The following is an 18,789-nucleotide window of genomic DNA, read 5'->3' on the forward strand; positions in this document are numbered from 1 at the left end:
TCACTTTTCGTCGAACTGGAAAAAGATCGTGAGATCTCATATTTGCTTCAAAGGGCCATTAGTGAAACTGAAGCCACTATGGTACCTCTTGACTCATTTCTATTGGAAAAAAATAAGTGTGAAGTTTGTAAATACTGCAGATCTTTTCATACTTTTCAAATGGTAGGAAAACCCAATCAGAAGATACTTAAGGCTCATCTGCAACCTATACTTGCATTTGGCGAACCATCAACCAGAATAATGGTAGATTGTGAGGGTCCTTTACCTAAGACCATGTCAGGTAACCAATACTTGTTGACCATTATGTGTGCGTCAGCAATATTCCAAGAGGCAATTCCTTTGAGGGATATTAAAACTAAAACAAAAGAGAAAAGCTTGGATAAAGTTTTTTTTTTTTAAACTCAATATGGCCTTCCAAATCTGTCCATTCTGATCAAGGGTCACGTTTTATGTCTGGAATATTAAAAAAAAGTTATGATCAAATCAGGCATCCAACAATTCAAATCTACTGCCTGTCACCCTGACAGCCAAGGATCTTTAGAAAGTTTTCATCAGACTTTGACAAATATGACTCGATCATATTGTTTCGATACCGTAAAATGTTGGGATGAATGCATTTATTTACTTTCGCATCCTGTTAGAAATCAGTTCAACAATCTTTAGCATTCAGCCCATTTGAACTAGTTTTTGGACGTACTGTGCATGGAAAACTGAAGTTGGTAAAAGAGAAAGTTCTTTCTAATGAAGATATTGAAATCAATCATCTAGATTATGTTTCCAATTTTAAGTATAAGTTGTCAAACGCTTGTCGGGTGGCAAGAGGTAATCTGCACTCTACTCAGTCAAAAATTAAATTAAGGTGTGACAAAAAATACAAATGAAAGGAGGTTTCAGCCTGGTGAAAGAGATCTGACTCTCTTGCCCATACCATCAAATCATCTTCAGAAAAGTTCACATTTGCAAACGAAGAAAGGAATGAACTCAAACAGTTATTACTTGAATATGAGCACTTATTTCCAGATGTTCCTTCAAGAACAAACAAAATTTACTATGACGTTGAAATGTAAATTCCACACCTGTGAAACAACACCTGAACAGGATGAACCCTCTCAAACAAGAATAAGCAAAAAGGAAATTCAGTATTTGCTGGAAAATGAGTTTATAGAACCAAGTACAAGTAACTGGAGTTCACCATGTATACTTCTTCCTAAATCAGATAAAACTTTCCGCATGTGGATTGATTATCGAAAAATGAACAGCGTGACTAAAACAATTTTCATTACCAATAATCGATGATTGCATTGTTAAATTGGAAATGCAAAGTATGTCACCATATTTGACCTTCTGAAAGGATGTTGGCAAATTCCACTGAGGGAAAGAGCAAACGAAATTTCGGCATTCGTGCCTATAGATAGACTTTTTCATATAAAGTGATGCCATTTGGAATGACGTGTTTTTAAGATACTTTTGAATGTTTAATGATCATGATATATATGCTAAGGTCAAGGCAATCCCTGAATGACAATCAGTAAAAAGCAACTAATAAGACTTTGGCGTATGGATGGATACTATCGGACATTTTGTTCCAATTTTTCCATAATTGCTGACCCCCCGACAAATTTATTGAGCAAGAAAACGAAGTTTCATTGGACTGAAAAATGTCTGGATGCTTTTGATACGTTAAAAGCCATACTTAAGAGAACAACAGTTATTACAGCTCCAAATTGCAGTTCATCTCGTTTAAGCTGTCTGTTGATGCAAGTGATGTTAAAGTTAGAGCAGTTTTAATTCAAAAAGATAAAGATTGTGTTGATCATCCCGTGTACTATTTTTCAAACACATTAAATAAGCACCAGCGAAATTTTTCTACATTTGAGAAGGAATGTTTGGCTTTGATATTGGCATTACAACACATTGAACTTTGCAATAGTTCAGCTCCTCCATCGATTATAGTGTATAACAATCACAACCATAGCACTTTCATCGGCAAGATGAAAAATAAAAGTCAGAGATTATTAAGGTCGAATTCATTGTTACAGAAATATAATATTAACACACATCAGGCACATGAAGGAAAAAGATAACTCAATAGCTGATGGACTTCCCCGTGTATAGAAATATATTATTTCATGCATATATTGAATCATTCATAACATTTCTTCTTATGTTATTTTTTCATTTAGACCACATGTATAATTGACCAATGGTAAAAAGAAAGCTTTATTATATAAATCTTTCTTTTTCTTTTAAGGGAAAGAGATAGGTATATTTAGTTGAATTGTTTACCTGTTAGTTGTAAATATGTTATTGTGATGTAATATTGTTTACTGGATTTGAAATAGTCCAGAATATAATACAGTTCTGTATGACCTGTCTGATTTTTTAAATTTATTTTTATTCTCCGTATAAATAATCAATAATAGAAACATTATATCTAGTTGCTGACTTTATTTTTAAAAAATCAGTGACAGTTTTAGTAAGCAACCTTTAATTTCAGCCTCAGAGTAAGTATATTTAGATGAGTCAAGGTCATACCTGGACTACGAGATAATTATCATGTAACAAACTTTTATTTTCTCCAGAAGAATGAACTCTTGACCGACATCTGGGAATCTGTTTTTCGTTTCAGATAGTCCTACAACTGACGTTATCATAAGAATTCTTTCAATCGTGCTTTAATGATTGTGACATTAAGTTGTTTTATATTGTGTCCAGTTTGGAATGTTTTTTATTTTCTACAAATTAATGAATTCAAGCGATTCGTTTCCCTAAAAATGCAAAAGTGCCCTGATAATTCTTTGGTAAACACATTTATTGTATTAAGCTGTTTGTTTTCACTCTTTTCTTATATTTATTTTAAGAGCAGAGACTCGTAACAGAATGATATTCTTTTCATACAGACGATACTACTCTTGGTTTGTTATTTTCATTTCGTTCATCCCACTCTTAGTGAATAAAATAACTTCTTTCATTACAGAAAATTCGAGTGACTTTCTTTGAAGTAAGATATCATGATTCGTTTTGACATTTTAACATATTTGAACTTCTCCGTACCACATTTATGCATGCATACATACATATACATACATACATACATACATACATACATACATACATACATACATACATACATATTAAATTGCAGAAGGACAAATGAATAAATGGACACATTCACAGAAATGTTCAGAACTATAATGGGATAACTTTTTTTTAGAAATAAAGAATGCATCCCCACTCACAATGTAGACAGTACATAAATATGTCAGTTTCAATCTGTAGTACGGTGACGATTTGATACAGTTCATGTCAGTAACATTTTAAATGCACAGTACGTTGGCGTTTTGATAAACTTCATGTCCGTAACATTGTTAACGTATAATACGGTGACATTTTGATACAGTTCATGTCAGTAACATTATAATCTTATAGAACGATGATTCTTTGATACAGTTCATGTCAGTAGCATTTTAAATCTAAAGTACGGTCACGTTTTAATACAGTTCATGTCAGTAACATTCAAAATCTACAGTACGGTGACATTTTGATACAGTTCATGTCAGTAACATTATAAATATATAGTACGGTGACGATTGATCCTGTTCATGTCAATAACATTATATCAAATAATACTCATAAACAATTAATAAACATCCGAACGGGTCTGGAGGGCACTTTTAGAAGTGCATGTTAACCAGTTTACTTGCATATTTAAACCTCTCATTGCAGAAAACATTTTTTCGTACCTGGGCAGATAATCGGTCCTATTATTTCATTTTAAATTACCTGTGCAAATTATTTGAAAGTGATTTATTTGCATACCTGCATTGTCCTGGCAAGATATTTAGTATAAAAAATAGCATAAGTTATAAATGCAAAAAAAAAAATACAAGCAAAATAAAAAGGAAACAAAAAACAAATGCATAAAAAACCTCAAAAACCCACTACTGACTGTATGCCTAAATACTATTTCTGATGACGATTTCTTTTTCAGTAATACAGCTGTAGCACATAATAATGTGTTAAGGCACACATATTAGAATTATATAATACAAATATAATACCAATCATCTTCTTTATTACTACAATAATGTTTATTATACAAATATAAATTACAATTCTAGCAAATGCATTTTCTAAAACTTCCTACACAGAAAAAAATTTAATAATATCAAAACAGTGCATCGTGAGACATGAAACTTTCTGAATGAAAGAATAAATACTACATGTGCCAGCAGCATCTTCCAGAATTCCAATATATATATATATATATATATATATATATATATATATATATATATATATATATATATATATAACGAAAGTTTAACATTGGTGGACAAACATTATCTAGGCTAGAAATATATATTTATTCAGCTGCATGATGTAATGTCTATGTCTATTTCAATGATTAGTTTTTTTTATTCAAAAAATTCAAAAAATGCGTAGAATAAATTACAAATTGCCAAATTTATTAAAACTTAAATATTACTGTGTACAAAATCTTCCTTTCTTGAATTTTTCACTCCGATTTTGCTTTTAATCGGGTAAAGTGATCAACATGTATTCAATCCACATGCAAGTGATATAAAATAATTGTTTTATCATATTATGACCTAGTTTGGTTTATTACACATCTTATATCATTCCTGATATAACGATACGGTTATTTGTATGGTACATGCATTCACCTGGCAGTTCAAACGTTGTTATTAATTACGATTAGCATTTCTTTTGTGAAGGCAAATATAGCTAGCATCGACTGTAAAGTAAATTCGGTTCATCGCCATAAAACGCACGATGTAAAGTGTCTCAGCTTTTTTATTCATTGAAAAATTAATCATTCTTTATAAATAGGGTTGGCAGATAAATACATGCTTGCTTGATTTTAAGAAACCTTGGCGGAAATTAAAGCTTTTAAGAAATAGTTTCCGTTATACAAAACAGGTAATGTTCATTGCGTGAAACGACTCTCTTAGCTCTGCAAGCTTTGAGTGCCACAGTGTCTAAGAAATTCAATATAACGCCTTGTGGGAAAGCAGATAATGACGCTCCTAACCATTGTAACAGTGAGTCTTATTTCCATTTCCTTTAACCTGTAAAAGTAACTTGGTTACCCTAGTATACAACATGGAGGTTTGACTCGTGTATGTTTTCAACTTGGATCTCAGTTTCCAGCCTGTCCTGTATGTTCTGTGCCCATATTATCGTCTCATTTTTGAACAGGTGAAACAAAACTATATCAACATTGGCAGCTGTTGCAGTGATCATTTTATTGTTTTGTGTGACATCCAGAAAATCATGTTTTATTAAAATTGTAATAAATCCTCTAGTTTATTTCCAGACTCGCTGGGGCTGATTTCAACGGTCTTTAATATTCAGTTATATTAATAAGTAAAACTATTATCGAGGTTGCAGAACATTTTCTGCAATTACTTTACCTACTTTGATAGCTAATGGACTGCTTTTCCTTTAGCTAATACCTATCCAGGTATTATGCGATTTAAAACAAATTTCACAAAAATGTTTTCCTCTGTTTTTGAAAATCACCAATTGCATGGAATGCCGCAATTTAAAGACCTATATAGATTGATATTTACACAAATCGAAGCATTGATTCGATTTAAGTTCTTCTCTATTATGACCGAATGCTTAAAAACTGCTAGCGTTCTGATATATAAAGCTCAAGAGATGGTTATCATTCTGAGTATCATTTACAAATCTGAGTTTCATTAACATGTGACACAGTCCACTGTTTATATCTAAGCCGGATTTTTAAGAGTAGAAACATTTCATGCCATATTGATCGTGAATATTTGAACAATGACAAAGCAGTAAATTAACCAATTTAATGTATTTAAAACATTAATGTACACTTTTGATTCTGTAAGAAATGTTTGTTGGACCTTTTTAATTTCAACCTAGCGAACATGAAGAGATGGTTAATGGTATATTACTATATTGTCTTAGGGGCTTCTAGAGTTTATACATTTCCATGACAACGTGATCGTTCCTGAACATCTCCTAAAGACTATTGGAGAATTGTCTATTATAGTACAAATATAGACCTTATAAAGGAACCACAACATGGTTGTATGACATCTCTAGTTTTGAATTTTTATTGAGTGAAACTGAAAATAAATACAATGCAAAGACTAACATAAGTTATGCCATGCTGAGGTGTGATTGGTTTTAAACACGGGTTTACCATTTTACAGTTTTCGTCCTATATCGCTTTAAAATTGCATGTTGCGAGTATCTTTTTCTTTGGCAGATTAATCGTATACTTACTCCCTTATTCTAATACGTTGTGGATCAGTGCTGAATCATGTGTACTTGCAAAAACCTAACGTTTGTTATAAAACTTCCGTAACGTGTTATGTAATATTAGTATGAAGTTATGTTAAAGGAACACACACACACACACACACACAAACACACACACACACACACACACACACATATATATATATATATATATATATATATATATATATATATATATATATATATATATATATATATATATATATATATATATATATATATGTATGTATGTATGTATGTATGTATACTTGTATGTTGCATAGTTTTAAGCCCAAAATTATAGCGAACCATGGTGGTAAATCAAATGAAGGTAAAGACATTAGAGCCTGAATCACGTGATGCATTTCTATAGCATTCTTGTGTGTCTCTTCTTGAATTAGTCATTACAAACACTTGATCCCTGTACAAAACTAATATCTTTAAACCATTGACAAGTATGATCTATAACACTTCAAAGCATTACTTTTATGTTTCGGCCAGTACAATTGATTTAAGATTTTATAATACATCTGATACGCCTGATTGACTCTGGTCAAGACAAGGGTGTTTCATTGGCTAGACTAAGAATCCCTTATCGATATGATATAGGAATGACAATTTGATAGCAAAATGATCACCACTTGTAACCAGCTGTAATCTCAGGTGGCCCTCATTTCGTCATAAGAAAACCATTCTTGAGGAAGTATCAACTTTCTTCTGGTGTGCCTTCAGTTTGATTTATAGCCCTCAAAAGTAACAGGAGATCTCTGGATATTTTTGCTTAAGACAAGTATTGATTGTCTTTTATCATCCTATTTAGATGTAATAGAATGTGCAGCCAACAGATCATCACTATGATAAATATTTCCTGATTGATCCAAACTTGGAGCTAAAGTGACTATGAAAAGCCTGACCCAAAAATGTGTCCTCTAACGGAATAACATCCTGTTCAACATCATCAGTCTCAAGATCATGCTTTGCCATTGCATTAGTAACAACTAATCCATACAAAGCTTTGCAGTTACAAGTGGCTTAATCTCTATCTGATCTCCAGCTAGGTCATTACCTGGGAACAAATGAACACCTCCGTTGTGCAAAGCGGTTTGCGCTTCTTTGATCACCGGTCCCAAAGCTAACAAAAGGGCAATCTACCCCCTATATTAGAGAATTCTCACTAGAAGAAGACATACCAGAAAAGGCAAAGTATGTAATAAACTCTGATAGGATCATGTGTCTTGTAGCATCGCTATAAGCGCAGACTCGCCTCATCAACAAGTAAAACCGAACACTGCGAAACGAATGATTCGTAAATCTCCGTAACAAAACCAGACTGGGGTATACAAGAGTACGTGGGAAGAGAAAAGGTTTTCTAATCCGTCCTCTCAGACAATTTTTTCTAGCCTGTTCTACTAGTCTGAGGTTTGTAATCACTGAAAGAAAAATGAAATGGTTTCTTAGCAAAGGCTCGTTGGGAGGAAGCTTTGTTTACAAGTGGAACCGTGTAAATAAAAATAATCAGCTGTACTAGATGCTTTCTCTAAAGTTTCAACCTATTTTTATTAAGGTTGTCATTAAAATTAACTCTTCAAACTTGCATTAATTTATATTATTTACAATGACATTGGACACATTCCAGTATATACGTCTACGCCGCATTTTTAAGAGTATAAATATCTCGTAAAATAGTGATCTAGTACACTTGAACTATGATAGTGCAAGTGAATAACTTTTATAAAATGAATCTATACTTTAAATTCTACAAGTAATGCTTATTTAACATTTTTAATTTCAAAAAGCGCGATGACAACATGATTCATCGTTATTATCTGTAGACCGGATTGATGCATTTAATTAATTTACAAGGTAACGTCACGGTTTCGGAATATCTCCACAAAAACATTAGTCAAGAACACATATACATCATGGAAATGAACCAAAGAATGACTACTTGATCTCAGAATTTTTATTTTTGTTACAATAATATGAAATGCTGAGGTTGGATTCTTTTGACTCACGTGATCATCGTTAATCGATTGAAATATGCATGTTGTGGGTGTTTTATTTGATATATTCATTATATCTTTGATAAATCTAACAGGCGTTGGCTTAAAGCCTGGACGTTGTTTGAATCAACTGAACTTCCTGAAATCTAAAATGGGCAATTTAACCTTAATATTGTGTTAGAAAATGAGAGCATGAATTTATTTTTAAAGAAGAACACTTATATCAAGTGTATCTGGTATCTTTTAACCGGAAAATTATAGTCTGAATGGTGGAATTTGTTTCGAAGGATGTGTATCTCTACTTGAATCAAACATCATATTTCTTTTACAAAATAAACGTCTGTAAAATATTAGTCAACTGTTAATAAATGAGACGATAATATGGGCACAGAACATACAGGACAGGCTGGATACTGATATCCAAGTTCAAAACATACACGAGTCAATCCTCCATATTGTATACCATGGTAACCATGTTACTTTTACAATTTAAAGGAAATATAATTTAAAACTCGCTGCTACAATCATTAGGAGCGACATTATATGCTCTCCCAAAAGGCGTTAGATTGCATTTCTTAGACACTGTGGCACTCAAAGCTTGGATAGCGAAGAGGGTCATTTTACGCAATGAACAATACTTATTGTGTATAACGGAAAATATTTGTTTCCTTGAAAGCTTTAATTTCCGCTAAGGTTTCTTATAATGAAGCAGGCATGTCTTTATCTGGCAATCCTGTTTACAAAGAATGACTAATTTTGTAATGAATACAAAAGCGGGGACACTTGACATCGTGTGGTGTACGCCCATTAACAGAATTTAATTGACAGTCGATGACAGCTATATCTGCCTTCACAAAAGAGATGCTAATTGACATTAATAATAATGTTTCAACTGCCAGGTCCATGCAAGAGCGATACAAATAACCGTATCGTTATGTCAGGAATGATAACAGATGTGTAATAAACCAAACTAGGTCATACTATGATACAATAATTATTTTATGTCACCTGCTTGAGGAAACGCAAAATTGGAGTTGAAAAAAAACAAAAAAGGACAATTTTGCGCACAATAATTTTTAATAAATTTGGCAATTTGAAATTTATTATACGCATTATTTTCAACATTACTTATTAAAGAATCATTGAAATATTGATAGACATTATATTGTGCAGCTGAATCAATATATATTTCTAGACTACATGATGTTTTTCCACCAATGTTAAACGTTCCTTATATATATATATATATATATATATATATATATATATATATATATAGTAGTTATTCTTTCATTTCATACATTGGAATTTTGGAAAACAACAAAACCCTACAACAACAATAACAACAACCACCTGTAACTGACATACACATTGTATGGATCAAAACGTTTATCCTATTGAAAACGAAATCGTTGATTTATACCCCGATTGTACAGGTACCAGAGCTATGGCAAAAGAACTCTAGAGAGCGATGTCAATTGGAACATTAGTCCTTTATCTTACACATTTATTGATCAGTCATTTGACGAGGTCGCATTTGCTTCTACTATTGATCATATTGACAGGCCATATTGACAGGAACAAATTAGTCTTGCCCACGGGACTCCTTCACTATCTCTCAATTTGCTTGATTTGTTTACTGTGTAAAACCAGCTTGGTGTATGATTTTAAAAGTTCTACTGAGTGCGGCCACCACCATCACCAATTAAAATAGAATAAAGGAACAGGAAAACAATAACAAAGAAATAATACCAAGACGGGAAACGATTAGCAAACCGCCATGCCGTGAACAAAGGAATTGCACAGAACAAAGGACTTCTCAAACAAAGGAACGATAGGAACACGTAACAAAAAACAAAGGAACAAAGGAGAGACTTCTAGCGGAGGAGCAGACTGGGTTAGGACAAAAACAAAAGATAAGTCGTCATTCAATGTTATACGCAATTTAAGTAGAAGAATGCAAACTAGGTCCAAATAAATGGTTATATTCAATCCAAACACGCAAACACACAAGCCACCAAACAACCCTATCAATAAATCAGTAAAAATATTGGAAGTATCACAACTCCAAACAGCACCAATAAAGCATGTAAAACAAGCAAGATTATCGCAAGTCGTACCAACCACAGCAAACTCGAATTCAACCAACGTCACACTGGGACCCCAAATTCTGGTCACAAACACAGACCAAACAAACCACAAACCAGCAGACATAACTAACACCCCCAACCCACCAACAGAAACTACTAGAAATACAAAACTACACTCCACATAACAATATAAATACAATGCCAATACTATCGCCAATAATTTTCAAGGAAGCGGAATAAAAGAACACAAATCAAGATATAGACACCACTGTTCCAAACCTAACAGATGAATTTGACAGTAACCTACTTACCTTAAACTCCCCACAATTACACGACATAACCATAACCAGCACCCCAAAATTCACCAAAAATGAAATAACCAATTCGAGAAACATGCAAACAAACCAACAACAGGAAATCAAGCAAACAACTATAAATCAAAACATTAGGAAAGAAACTATACACTCAAGCCAAACTCCTGTATCATCTGGGATAAGAACACCAAGGGAAACACCAACCTATGGGAACAAATCCAACCCAGCAGCATCACTAATAAGGCAACCCAAAGACCCCAAACAACCCCAAACACCCAAAACACAAACCTGGGTAATGGAAAGGGCCCGCTATAACCCCAAAACAAGCAAAAAACCCACAATTAAGGTTAACTCAAAACAGGAAATAAAACAACAACATAACCCCCAAGACAAAATTTACAATTATCATTTCATCGAACACACCATATACGTAAGCAGCAGGTGCAACAGAATTACTAGTCTAAGTACCAATATTATTATGACAGCACTGGCCAACATTCACACTGGACAATTCAAACTGATAAGACCAAGGCAAAACTAAGTGCTTGTCCAATGCAGCACAATTCAACAGGTGGAAAAATTCATCCAAATTGAAAATATAGGCCTAATAAAGATCAAAGTAGAGAGGCCCCATGGCACTCAGAGGAAGACACGAGTCACTTCGAACTCCAAATAGTGAAACCACAACTAATCTGGCTGAACCCACTAAAACCACTATCTTTAAAAAGTAATAGCACTAAACGGATACAGCAAGGACATAAGAGTAAATGGAACACAGACCACCAAAGTATATCGTCTTAAAAATCACAAGGGACAAGGAACAAACAAAGCAGTTATAGAGGCTACCGAGCCAATACTCTTATTAATAAAACTAGGATAGTCAGGAGTGTACCATAAGTTGGAAAACTACATAAATAGGCCAAGATCTTGCACCAAATGCCTGCACTGGGAACACTATGCCCTCAGATATAGATTCAAACCAAGATGTAAGTACTGCGGAGGTCAACACAAAGGGGAATGCCACACAACTAAACAAAAATGTGCTAACTGTAAAGAAAACCATTATCCTAGATCGGCAGAATGCAGATTTGCAATAAAAGAGAAACAAATAGTGGACTTAATGAACGAAAAACACCTCACCTACTATTCTGCCAAAAACATTATCTGTAAAAACAACCCCAACACAACAAAATCTACCTCTGAAACAATCAATGAGCACCAAAACTCTCCACGCAGAATCAGAAGGGAAAACATTGCACCACAAAATATACCCTCGAATCAGGAAACAAAAGAACCAAAAACTACAACCCACATTGTAACAATCCATGACCACCCTGATAGCACTCCAGATACAAGCAAAACTGTAACCCCAAACATCCCCAAACCTAACACATACCCCAACACAGAATGAATACAGGAAGTAATGAACCTAACAACAGGAACCCTAATGCAAGATCTCAGTAGCATAATGAGAACCATCAAAACCATTTTCAGCATACTAGCTGATTGGACCACAAGACTAACAGATAAAGACAACGTCAAAAATGAATAGTACAAAAAATAATAAAATCACCATCTGGCAATGGAACTGCAGAGGAATCTTTAAAAACCAATCAGAACTGCAGAACAAACTGAATAATACGGCCGTAAACCAGACGTAATCTGCCTACAGGAAACCCTCATAACACAAGAACACAAACGCCTGCCCAAGGCTATACCCAGGGAATCTTTAAAAACAGACCCATGGGGCATAAATGGGGTGGACTAGCCACTTTTTTAAAATAGATACACTAATCTACTATGAAATAATAGAAGTACCCCTTAACCTAAACATCAATAATAGCATCGAAATAATGTCAGTAATGATAAATGTAGGGACCACAAACATTCAAATAATAAATGCATACGACCCAGGGCGTACCATCTGCCCTAACGACCTAATCTCACTATAGGCAATCACTAATAACAACAACAACAATTTAATTATCTGTGGCGACTTCAACGTAAACAGTGAATTATGGGGGGGGGGGGTAAAAAGAAAGATCAAAGAGGGAAAATGGTTGAAAAATGCATAACTGGGAACAATCTGGTCATCTTAAATGACGGGTCGAACACTAGATTAAACCCTGAGGATGGCATTCTCTCAGCCATAGACCTAACCATCACTACCCCAAAATTGGCTCAAATCACAAATGGGTGGGTGGATCAGGAAGAAGGTTAGGAAGTGACCATTTTCCCATCACAATCAATATTCAAACAAAAACTCAATACATTCCAAACGAAACCCCACCTAAATGGAGGTACCAACAGGCAGACTGGGACCAATTCCAATTATTACCAGCTAGAGTAAATCAAGATAACTTAGAAAGCCCAAGGGGCCCCGAGTGGCCGATCGGTCTAAAGCGTTCTCCGTTACGGATCACTGCCATCTCACCGCTGTCTGCGTGGGTTCGAGTCTCGGATTCGGCTAATGTGGGTATGTGAGAAAGCTTGCCAGTAGCTTCTCGGGGTCGGTGGTTCTTTCCCGGGTTTTCCCGGGTTCTTCCACCACCATTAATACTGGCCGCCATGTATAGCCAATCGCATGCTGAAAAATGGCGTTAAACCCAACAACAACATTAGAAAGCCCAAGTATTTACATGTATTATGATAACATAACAGACTCAATTATAGAAGCAGTTAACCGATGCATACCAAAGACAACTAATAACCAAAATAAAAACCCTGTACCATGGTGGACTAAACAGTGCTCTATAGCACATACAGACAAAAAAGGGCCTTAAATAAATATAAACGCACCAAAATTCTATCTACTTCCAGCAATATACAGATAAAGAAAAAGCACTAAAACAAACTATAAAAACTGCTAAAATTAATATATGGCAAACCTTTTGCTTTAAACTGAGTCTAAAATCAAACTCGAAACAAATTTGGGACAAGAAAAAAGCCACAAAAGAGAAAGCAACTACCTCAGCCCCAAAAAATAAAAATGCCATAACAAATAAAGATACGGCAGACCTACTAGCGACGTATTTTTCGAACATGAGTAGCAACAATAATCACACCAGACACTTTCAAGAACACAAAAACCTAATGGAGGGAACCCAACCTCAAATGTTTCAAGACCAAGGAACAAAAGAATCTCACCTAAATAGCGACATCACAGTACATGAATGGAAGATGGCCCTATGATCCAAAAACGAAACATCCCCTGGTAAGGATCAGTTAGGTTACATTATCTACAAAACAACTACCTATCAGTATAACAATAGCCATAATCAAACTCTTTAACAGGATATGGGACAAAGGCTAACTACCCACCAAACGGAAACAGGCCACAGTGATACCAATCCCCAAGCTAGGTAAAGATCCCAACAACATAAATTCGTACCGACCCATCACCCTTACAAACAATATTTGCAAAATAATGGAGACAATAATCGCAAATAGGTTAAAACACCACCTAGAAACCAATAACCTACTCTCCATAAATCAATGTGGCTTTCGGAACAAACGGTCCACCACTGACCAACTTCTCAGATTTGAAACAGATATCAAACTCGCTTTTAACGCAAATAGGAAAACCGATCGCAACATCATAGCGGTTTTTTAGGCCTAGAAAAAGCGTTCTACCAAGTATGGACCAATGGTCTAATGGCCAAATTAAACCAATTAAACCAATTTGGAATAACTGGACGCTTGTTCAACTTGATTGGCGGTTTCCTCACAGGCCGGAAAATTACCACAAAAATAAGCAACACCCATTCGGAAGAATTTTCACTTGAAAATGGAACACCGCAAGGCAGTGTAATAAGTCCCTTACTATTTAACCTAATGGTAAACGACCTTGACCTCAATGCAGCCTCCGAAAAAATAAACTTGTCACAATTTGCAGATGATAGTGGCATATGGAGGAATGGAAATACTGAAAATAACACAGTAGTTAAATAAATCATGCAGAGCCTAGACAAGGGAGATGGGCGGACAAATGGGGTTTCAAAATATGTCATGAAAAAACTGTGGCAATCATATTCACCCCCAAACGAAATAACAACCTAGTCTATCCAAACTTCTATATACAAAATCAATTAATCAAATACGTAACAGTAGTAAAATTCATAGGAATGTTCTCTGACAACCACCTCACATGGAAACAGCACACTAAACAACTCACCCAGAATTGTAACAAAGATCTCAATTTACTCAGGTATATCACATGGACTGAATGGGAATCCAACCAGGAAACCCTCCTCACGATAAATAAAACCCTAATTAGATCAAAACTGGATTACGGTTGCCAAGCATATAGCTCGGCTAGCAGCAGGGGGGGCGAATCGGACATTTTGTCCAATCGTTATTTTGCTTAATTAATACTTTCTGCACTCAACGATCTAGTGTCGTCAGCGCCTGGTAAAAAAAAAACGACGACGTCGTTGGGGGATCGTCCAATCGTCATTTGGTTTAATTAACACCTTCTGCGCGCCGATCCCCAGCGTCGTCAGCGTCCGGTAAGCACATCGACGACCGCGTCGATGTCATCGCCCCCTCTGCTGCTAAGAAGTTATTTACAATGAAAATTATTTACAACTAACCGAATATTTGGTCAAGTCCGATACGATATCGTGTGCGAGGATCATGTAAATTTATCGTTACGAATCCATGTGGGGTCGACTGAGCATGACTAAAAAAGTTTCGAAAAACATTAAAGTCCATGTCACCGCCGCACCATGTCTGCCAAATATTTCGTAGCGTGTGTGTATCAACGCCGTTGAACACAGCAAGAATATTACAGTTGTCTCTAATTACTTTTGGAATCTGAGTGTATCGTTGAGTGACATATATCACGTCAGTGTTTTTATGCCTGCCTCTGGAAAATATCCTAGCTGGGTTTTTTTGATTGTCTAACATAACATCATCGTACACGACTAGATTGTTAACGTCGCCATCAATATCATCAATACCCGGTGCATCATTGATATCTGTAATAAACTCGATGACATTTTTTTTAGCGATCGCTGATGCATTCTCGTTGAAATCTTTCAACACCTCGTAGCATCGTTGATCATCTACGCTAGGAGCAACCAAATACAACTTATCCCACTTCATCCATCTCATTATTAAATTGAGTAACAATTGCGTCTTGCCGGATCCAGATGGTCCGATGATAATCATCCGGATCGAGTTTGGTAACGCTGCAACATGCTTAACTGGTTCTCTTGTTTTAGTCGCCGAAAAATCAATTATATTCATATTTCTATACATAAATTATGGATCTATATTGTGTGAAGTGTAGAGTACGTACTGGCACAAATGATATGACAACCGCTACAACAAGAAATAACAGATCGGCGCTTACTGGTAAGTGTGTACAATGCGGTACAAAGAAATTTAGATTTATTTCTGCTAGACCCGGGGATGTTTTAAAAAAAAGCGAGGAGGTGACATCGCAGCCAAATTGGCAAAACTCCCCGGAACACCGTGGGCAAAGTATCCAGGAGAAAAACACCTCCCAGGATATAACTACTGTGGCCCCGGAACACGATTAGATATCAGACTCGATGATCAAAATCAGCCCAAACCCGGTGAGTATCCAATAAACGCTATCGATAAGGCGTGTCATGCTCATGATGTTGCTTACAAAAGTAGCGATCTGCAACAGCGTCATATCGCGGATGTAAAATTAATTCACGCATTAAATGCTATTCCTGATAAATCCGTCAAAGAAAAATTGGCCTCATGGTTGGTAAAATCGGCTATGAAAGGTAAATTAATGATTGGAAGCGGAGCTTCTCGCGCTGGTAATTGAAAACGATAGCGTTTATAATAACAACATGGAATCCATCTATTATTCTCCGAGAGGATACTGGAAGGGGAAGGCCGTAATTGGAAAGCTTGCAAGCGCTGCAAAGGTAACAAAGACCACTGCGGCTAATTGGTTATCCAAACAGGCTATATGGCAAATCTATCTACCACCGCCTAAACAAATCAACTTCTCGCGCTTTGATGTCAGCGTACCTAATGAAGTTCATCAGGCTGATATATTATTTCTGCCGCATGACAACGGTTACAAATACGCGCTAACCGTAGTTGATGTTGCGAGTCGATACAAACAAGCGGAGCCGTTAAAAACAAAGTCGGCAACTGAAGTAGCCGCCGCGTTTGAAAGAATTTATCGAAGAGGCCCTCTGCGCTGGCCAAATCTATTACAAGTTGATCCCGGTAGTGAATTTCGCGGCGCTGTTTTATCAACGCTGAAACATCATAGCGTCGCGATACGACGAGGTCATACTGCGCTACATCGTGATCAGGCAATTGTTGAACGATTCAATCGGACTCTCGCTGAACGGTTATTTGGATATCAATACGCGAAGGAATTCATCCAAGAAAAACGATCTCGTGAATGGGTTAAAAGGTTGCCAGGTGTAATTGCAGCGTTAAATAACGAGATTACCCGAGCAATCAACATGAAGCCCAGCGACGCGATTAAATACGAGTATATACCCGGAAAATCAAAAATAAATAGCGTTTCCAAGCCGATTCTTGGCGATGTCACTGTTAGATATCTATATGAACCAGGAGAGCTTGAAGGCGGTAAAAAAAGAGCTACTGATCCTATTTGGAGTGTTACCACACATAACATATCAACGATAACACGATCAACTGGTAGACCACCGATCTACAGACTGGATTCAACTGCTCCTCAGCGCGGATTTACACGCGAGCAACTACAAGTGATACCTGACGATACTCAATTACCCCCGCGTGGTCTTAACTAGCGCCGTTGCGTCTATTGCACTCAAGACATGTCAACCTCACATTGTTTTTAACATGACCGAGACTGTTATCGATTCTGTCCACGGTAAATTGGCGAGCGTCTTTATCCGAATAACGCCAGCGCATTACACAATTACAACTCGCGCAGTGATTATTCTGTTGTTGTCGTAACGCAATTATTAATTCGGCATCAATATCAAAACGCCGCTGTTTTTTTTTATCCTGTTGGCGGTAACCCGAGAGTTTTCTATCAATGACGCTTGCATCGATGACTCCGTCACTGGCTTCGTCACTGGCTTCGTCAATAACAATTCTTCGAAGCTGATTTATCCTCCGTACTCGGGACACTGCAAGATAGACTAGATTCGACCATTCGATGCGATTATCAACTATCCAAACAATTGTGTCCGTGATGGTTAGTCCCTGCGAGGAATGTATTGTTGTTGCGTATCCTAGCGTCCACGGGGATTTATCAGCACGTAGCGCGTCCTCGACGACGCTGATATCAACGAGCACGATATCATTCAGCACGAGAATTTGTTTTTCTGTCCGGCCTGGAATTTCAACTTCAATGTTCTGCCGCCGTGTGTCCGCGGGTCTATAACATAACGGCACTGGACGCGTTGGAAACTTTTCCTTATGCAACGTAAACAACTTCCGCTGAAGTGTGTCTCTGACTATCTTTCTACTCGCTACAATCAAATCGTTTGGTCTCCATGTTTCCCAGAATTCATTTAACGGCGTTTCCGGAATCACCTCGCGGATTATTTCACATTGAATTCTATCCGGCTGTAATCTGATTAATTTTTTAACCCCGCGCAGTTGTTCATCAAGTGCCCGGTAATCAGTATCGGTTTCTTCATAATAGTCCACAAAACCCCTTAACCAATCATGTGGACCCTCGCCGACAAATGGTGGTGGTTGGCCATGGTCCCCACACATGATTACCGCTGTATTCGCGCGCAGCAACCACTCAAGAAACATTTGTAAAGTATCTAACGAAACAGTACATATCTCATCCCAGATGATAATATCGGGAATAAATTTTTCACCCATTCGATCAGGAGTCCACTCACCGCCGCTGTATCGAAAAAAGCTGTGATAAGTAACGGCGTCAACATTTCGTTGTTTTATCTCTCGCGCTAGTCTATGGGTCGGTGTAAGCACGATTATACTTGCCCGCGTTCGAAATAATTCAATTGCCCGAGTCGTCTTTCCTGACCCGCCACAGCCGCTTAAATAAACTGTTTTATGTCTACAAATTGGATCAGAACACGATGGTGCATTAGACCATTCTGACAATTT

The sequence above is a fragment of the Sinohyriopsis cumingii genome, unplaced genomic scaffold, assembly GCF_028554795.1.
Source record: "Sinohyriopsis cumingii isolate HCF-2022 unplaced genomic scaffold, ASM2855479v2 utg000160l, whole genome shotgun sequence".
NCBI lineage: Eukaryota > Metazoa > Mollusca > Bivalvia > Unionida > Unionidae > Sinohyriopsis > Sinohyriopsis cumingii.